Genomic DNA, 7,979 nt, shown 5'->3' on the forward strand with positions numbered 1-7,979 from the left:
TGACCTCCAACATCATATACTTCGTCCTTAGTTGGAGCAGCCTCTGAATAAGGAATGATGAGCCACTTGGAAGTTCCAACAGACACTGCTGGGAGAGTTCCATTTCCATCTGTTCCACTTAATTGTCCACTTAAAGATGGTTTTCCAATTGCAAATTTTTTCGTTGCTACCTCAAACGTTTCCTTGTTGGTGATGATAATTTGAACATCTATGTTGTCCAGATTTGCTTTCTCCTTGTTTTCGATCTCGAGAGTAGCAGTAAACCCTTCACGTACTAATGTTGCTGTCTGTTTAATCTGTATTCGAACAACAGCGCACACACCCTCCTCTTCCTGAATGCCTTCAATCTGAGATAATACATCATAATCATATTCAAACGCTTCCGCATAATTAGAAAACCCTCGGTCTTTGGTCATTTGATCAATGGTACTTATGTTGTGGAGGTATTTTTCTACGAGTGAATACGACATCATATTCTCACTGCCATCAACAGGCTCTAGAATCCCAGTCTGCCAGTGTGCAAGAGTTGTGTTGAAGCGTTGCACAAGTTTTTCTTTATCAACCCAATCAATACCATCAGAAAATGTGCTGTCTTGATGTGTCTTCAGCTCTTGTGAGAGACCAAAAATTCCATCTCACCTGATCTTGAAACACAGGCATAAGAACGGTTATTTGTTTTTCACAGGAGGAATTCCCGTTTCGTAACCAAAGCTCATCTCCAAAAAAATTTCTTTTTCTAAGTACACGGATGCTTGAAACTATACCAGAAAAAGACATAACTAAGTTCCTTATTTTCTTAATCACAACATCTTGTGTAACTTCCCTTTTAACAATCCTGATATTTTTAATGAAGCACTCATAAATCACGTCATCAATACAGGTAGGAGTTAGGTCGAATATATCTTCAACATCATCAAAAGCCAAGCACATCCCATACTGCAGAGCATCCACAATGTTTTTTATCTCTGAATGGTTGATGGCAACAAGTCATTAGTAGAGAAAACTGAATCAGCAGATTTATCATCTATACGTGGGTTATATTTTTTGAGCATCTTTCTAAAAAGTTTCTTGAACATCTTTTTAAAAGGAATGCAACCAACAAGCTCAGAAAGACATTTTTCACAGAAAAATGATGTCTCTACAGACACATGACTTCGAAACACAGGACTTCCTACAAGTATTCCACTTAGCATACTATTGGATGACAGACAATGGAGAGAAATTGTTCCACCCAGTAATACAGGAACACCTCTGATCTGTAATCCACCACATATAAATTCAAAACGAAGTATCATGGACCAGCTCAGAGTACAGGTTGAAGATGTTTCTGTCTCAGTCTCTGACTTACTCCAACCTGAACCCTGACGGACTGCTTGCCTCAACACTTTCTGGAACCTCGCTTAAAAATTCAAACATTAAGAAGGATGGTCTGAAGGTAAACTGAGCTGTACGTTATCTGCTCTAATAAGCCCATGTTTGTTTTACAGTAAATTCCATAGTATCATTTAAACCCAATTCATAATCTTCAAGATCTACCATATTTGGTGTTATGCTAACAACAGGCATTGGGACATTTACCTTATAATCGGCTTCAAGGGTAATATCATAAATATCTTCGACATCAGTCTGAGTAACTGACCATTTAATCACAACTGCCTCTCTCTCAATGAAGATAGTAATGGTAGGAGTGATGGCTGATGGTATAATGATTTCCTTCTTTCCTTTGTGGTCTGGGGCTTCAACAACGATTTCATACATTCCTTCTTGTACATTAAAGAAAGTGACACTGCCATTGTTTCCTGAAGTTGATCCTTCAAGTTGAATGCTGAGTCTGCTATTGGTGAGAGTTACTGTCGCATCTGAAACTAAGGGCATTCCTTCAGCAAAGTATGTATATTCGTCTTCAACTTTAATTGTCAAATTCACAATATTGTCTGATGTAATGAGTATGGAATATGGCACCTCTTTGCTTGCAGATGTGCTTTTAACAAGAAAGTTTCCAGATATCATTCCAAGAGGTTGGTCCTTTGGTATTGTAATAAGTACTGAGGCTTTGGCTGTTTCCTGACTGCCAAGATTACTTTTGTTATTTCCTTTTACTTGGAAATCAGAAACAGTGAAATACGGAGAATCGGGAACTAACAGGCTGACATTATCAGCTCTAGTTTTTCCCAGATTTGTAACCTCAAACTCAACCATTTTTTGACTTCCAGTGAAGACGGCAGCTTCCAAGTTTGATGGATCAATATGAAAAACAGGAAGAACTTGCTTGATATCTACTTCTACAATGATTAAAAGCTTGACATTTTCATGTGATTCTACCACAATGGGAAATTTTAAATGCATCGGTCCACTTGTTTCAAGATCTATGTTCAGGGCAATCTGACTTCCTTGTTCAAAAGTGCCAACAATCTCCTCTTGGTTACCAAAAGTAACAGACACATGGACATCTAATATCACATTTTCATACTGACCTAGCTTTCCTTGAATCTGATGGAGATCTAAACCACCATCATTAAACAAGACAGTTACATTTGAATAAAAGTTCTTGTAAGGACCATTATTAGTCTCTCCATACAATGTTACTGATTTATAAAGTGTGCTCATGCCAGGTATTTCCCATTCAACTTGAGGTGCTCCTTCAGCCTTGGATGGGTGTCTGGCAGATGCTTGAAACTTTCCATACAATAGTGATCCTGGAGTATAAGAGAAAGAAAATTGTCCATTTTGATCAGTGAAAATTTCAAATTTTTGGCTCTTTTCAAAGGACGGGTTTTCAACATCAATAACCACTGGGACTCGCCCATCAAGCACATCCCTGATAGGACTCTCACCTTCATAGGATACAGAGCCACTCAGAGGTACAGGCTCATTTTTCATAAACTGTGTTTTACTGAGTGGCTTTAAAGAAGGTGAATATGTGGCATTTACTGTTGCATTCACTGTCATCTCATCCATCCCAGCTTCATTTGTAGCTGATAAAGTGAAAGTTAAATTTCCTGCTGGGGCTTTCTGAAGTATCAGTCTTCTGGTTGAATGTTCTAGCCCGGTTCCTTCAGGAGCAGATATAAGACTGAGTTTAACAGTCTCGGTTCCTTGCAAAAGAATGATGTTGGTTTCATAGTCTTGGTACTCTAGAAGAGACTGGAACAACACTGGCTTAAAAATAGGTTCGAGAATGAGGATAGCACATGAATCTCCATGCCATGGTCGACTGCAGATGCATTTACCCTGATAACAGGATCCATGAGGTGGTGAGTAATTCTGGCCGCATGAGTCTCTTGGACAAGAGCTGTAAAGATTTATCATCTGTTCTTTCTGAATATGCAGTCCACTACAAGCATCGTTAAGTGTCCACGTTCGATTAATGTGTCCTGGACAGGCTAGGGTGTCAAAATGGTCAGTAAATGACAAATTTAAGGGTCTCTTGCATGGATTGGGGGCTGTGGCTGTGTTTGTAGGAACAAACTCTTTCCCATCACCTGTGTCTGAACATGTAATAAAAATGGAAGGTAACATCGATAAAGATGGGTCGAATAAAAGTGTTACTTTTTGTTGACAAAACATAGCAATGTTTCCCTGGCACGTACGGTCAGTAGCCGTCCATGTTACGAGTCTCATAATACCAAGGATCATTGTCATCTGTGTAGGAAACATTTGTATTAGGGTCCATATTATCAACCACAATGGCAGTTCTCAAACGACCCTCCACATAGGAAGAACACTCAACACTGCTATCGTTAGCAAGTATTGTAGGGTTTATAAGATCCACAACCCAGCGGTAGGTAAACCTTTTACCAACATTTCCAACAGAATCGACTGCATATACAAAGAGTTCGTATGTAGCTTCATTCTCCAATGTTGGAGTGGAAAATGAATTCCCAAAACACTGAGAAAAATTTAAGATTTTGGAGAAATTTTTGTGGAAATCACAGTAGAAAATACAATCATTCTCAGGTTCATCACATGACAGAATAAAAGTGAAATTCAGCTTATTACTAACTGCTGCTGGAGCACTTTCAAAGATAACAATGGGGGCCGTTAAGTCAACATAGAAATGATGTGATGTGTTAGCAAAATTGTTATGTTTGTCACTGTACTCTATAAGTAGTGTATGTTTACCCTCTTCGAGGTTCTCAGCTTTAAATATGCCACTAGAACAGTTAACACTTTCCAAGTTGTCTAAACTGCAAATACTCCTTGCTGGTTCATCAGTTGTCCATGTAAAGGTAACATTTTCTCTGGTTCTGGATGGGGCATCTATCAAGGTTACTACTGGAGGTCTTAAATCACGAGGTATAAATCTTATGAAATTCTTATCTCTGATTTCCTCACTTTCTGGGTTACATCCTTCTGGTCTAATCACTATACCTCTCTCTAACTCCATAAACACCTGTTTGTTGTCAGGAAAGGTGAACAGAGGTCGAATATTTAAAGTATGAGGCTGATTCAAGGTCACTTCTTTTGATTCCATTATAATGATGCGATGTAGAGACGAATTGGTTTCATAATCTTTAAAGGTCACCTCGCATTTAGTAGCTGGATATTGTATGGGATGATCAAATTCTAAGACAATCTCATAGATACCAAAGGAATCATGATTTATATTCACAGACATGACTGATGACTGTTTGGTACCTACCATCAATGTAATGCAATTCTGAACGCCTGTATCACCATATGAGTCAACTGCAGTAAAGCAAAAGGAATGACTTCGATTCATCTGGTCAGCACTTGGAGACCATGATATGTCCACAAAAAAAGCGTGTAAATCTGGGGCAAAATAAATGGGAGATTTCATGAAGCCCTCAGGAGATACAGTCAATATTTCAGTTATATTTGCATCTTTCCTGCCACATTTTGCAATAAGTTGAGCAGAGAAAACAGTGTTTTGAGGGACAGCAACACATGAACCAGAGATGGGTGTTGGGTGAATGAAGTGGGGCATATCAAAGCATGATTGACTTGATGGGTATATTTCAACCACAAACTGAAGAGAAATGCCACTAAGTGCTTCATCTGAGCCATGTATAAAATCTTCAATCATGATGGCTGCAACATGTATGCCTGAACCAAACTTTGCCTCATATGTAATGACACAAGTGTCATTATCCAAGACAGCATTAGGGAATGCATCACAAGCACCACCACACTCTTCGTATCCCTGAGCCCAACGACATCTTACTTCATCACCGTCAGGATCATTTATGGGAAGTGAGATAGCATGGGTACAATTTTCCCTGAGCTTCATCACAGGCGCTGTGATAGCTCTAGGTGTTGAGTTGATCTTCCCTGTGTCATTTCTTCTCAAAAGACTATTGGAAACTGCAACATACCAGCGTGCATTAATTGGAGATAACCAGTTTGCATCTGCAAATACCAAAACACCCCTACTGCCAGATCCTGTAAAATTCACTTTCATGGTTCGTCCTCCAAATGACCAATTTTCTTCAAGGCTGAAGTCAGTGCAGTAATAACCCATGTTCAACCCAGTGCTGGTACTTTGACATCCTTTTTTGCATTTTAATTCATAGAGTAACACACCACCGGAGTCCTTCATTCCAAGTAGGGTGCCAGACTTGATTGTGTCTTCATCACACATGGTACCAAAGTAGTCACGCCGCCACGCAACTTGAAATGATACCTCCATCTGAAAAATATACGACAAATTAATACTCTGAAAGACTTTCCTAAGGAAAATTACCAACTATAAAGTGCCTCTGAATTACAAGTTACATAGGTTCCTCTTATGAATTTTTGGATTTCTGTCAAATTAACTTAATTTATTGATTGTTTATTTTCTTAAATCAGCCTTGTACCTAAGTTTTAAGTGTTCTCTTATATTCAGTTCAGCAGTTGTATTTTTTTACGTTAACGTAACGTTAAGTTATCATGCTCAGTGATTGCTCCTCTTGTTGTGAATTACCTAACTATCGTGTTAACGATTGTTTTTATTTCGTTTTCCAGTAGTGCGGTGAGCGGAGGTCGGCCTAAGTTAGTTCGGGCCTGTATGAGCTTTTGGACGTACGCTCTTTTGTAAGCAGCCTTCTGGAGAGTTCATCTTACGCCTTTTGGAGGAATACTCTGACGGACCTCCCCTTGGAAGTGGTTTTGCGTAGATGTGCTGAGCCATCTACTGCATACGTACATCGGTGGAGTTTTATCACGGCTGTGATATCGCAGGTGTTAGTCACTTGTGACGCCCCTGTACTCCTGTTTCCCGCCTGAGGATTTGACGGAAGACGTGGTCGTCGCTGTCCTGCCACGTAAGAGGCATTACGCCAACCACTGCCCTGTGTTTTCCATCTCCAGCTGCTGGTCCAGGAGAGCTTAGGGCTCATGAGGAGGCACGTAGGGAGGCAATTGCCAGGTAAGAGGTGATTATCCTGTGTTGTCCCTCGGGATTGAACTCGACCCTGTGTTTACATGGTCAATTTGTGAGCTCCCCCTAATAGCTGCTGGGAGTCTGAAGTGACCTCCGTGAACTCCTCTGCAATTCGTTGTACGTGAGGATTTACGTATTATCCAAGTATTAATCATACATATGTATATATATATATATATATATATATATATATATATATATATATATCTATATATATAGATATATATATATATATATATATCTATAAATATATATATATATATATATTATATATATTTATATATATGTTATATTGAGTCGTCGGTATTGGGTATTTATTGCCCCGCAGAATGTTTTATTTGAATTAGTTTTTAAGTTTAGAACTGCCATGGTTAGGTAGGAGATTTAAGGCTTTCCTAACTTTATTTCCTCTGGTCTTCCTTCTTTCTTATAGTTGTGGGCTAGTGGTTTCATTATTGGGTCCGTGTTGTTATTATTTGAGCCTATGGCACATTGTCTTTACTTTGTTAGGGTAGGTTTTAGAGTTTAGGAGTCCTTGTGAGCCCGTTATTTGTTCCATGTATTCTGTATATTTACTGTTAAGTTTTCTCACAAGGCTGATTTAGGGTTCAGTGTACTTTATTATTAAATATTGTTAACTTTATTCTTGTGTTTGTGTCCACATTCCTCTTACCCTGTGTACTTTCCTACCGCCTACGATCCCTCTGATTATTTAAGTATAAAGAACCTGTATTACGGCCAAAGGGGTCGTGACAGGATTGTACGCGGGTGTGCACAGAGTTTGAGTTTGTGGAGCAACTCTGGGAGAGATTACGATATTTAATTTGGTTTTGTTGCTTGCCTTACTTTCCCCCCTGTAGGTAATTCATTATGGAAGACTTTGTTTTTGACCCAGCCGAATTTTTGGGGTTGGCTGACTGTATTAAATATCTAGCTATCTTAACTAAGGAGCATTTAAGGAGTAGTGCTCGTTGGTTAAATATTTCTTTTAGACCCACGGACACTGAGGCTCAGTTGTTGTCTGTCAAGGCGATGGTGGCTCATGGTATAGATGAGGGTGAGGATTTGGCTAGGGATTTGATGAGTATGCACAGTAGTGGAAGTTCTGATGATGAGAATTCTGTTGATGAGGTCAGTGTTAATCCTGGGCTATCTCTATTTGAGGACCACCCTCTTGCTGGTGTTATTTATACTGGTCCCACTAATTTAACTGAAAAGACTAGAGTCTCTAATAACCCCTTTGTAGAGGCAGAGCCAGAGCCAGTACAGTCTGTGGTAAATCCTGAAGATGAGAACCTTAGTTTAATTTGTAAACGAATAGAATTATTGAAGGTACAATTCGAAGAGAATGAGAGGGCGAGGCGCTATGAGTTGGAAATGGCTAGAATTAACTTAGACTTGGCGAGGTTACGAGCTAACCCTGACTTTAACAGTACTCCCACCGGTCCTTCGTCAGATAGGTTTAACATGAGTGCGGCATTAAAGTTGGTGCCTGTGTTTGATGAAAGTAATGTGCAGGAGTTCTTTAAGGCTTTTGAGCCGGTGGCCACTAGGTTGTCTTGTCCCACTGAAATGTGGACTGTATTAATCCAAT

This window comes from Macrobrachium nipponense, chromosome 15 (genome assembly GCF_015104395.2).
Source record: "Macrobrachium nipponense isolate FS-2020 chromosome 15, ASM1510439v2, whole genome shotgun sequence".
Lineage (NCBI taxonomy): Eukaryota > Metazoa > Arthropoda > Malacostraca > Decapoda > Palaemonidae > Macrobrachium > Macrobrachium nipponense.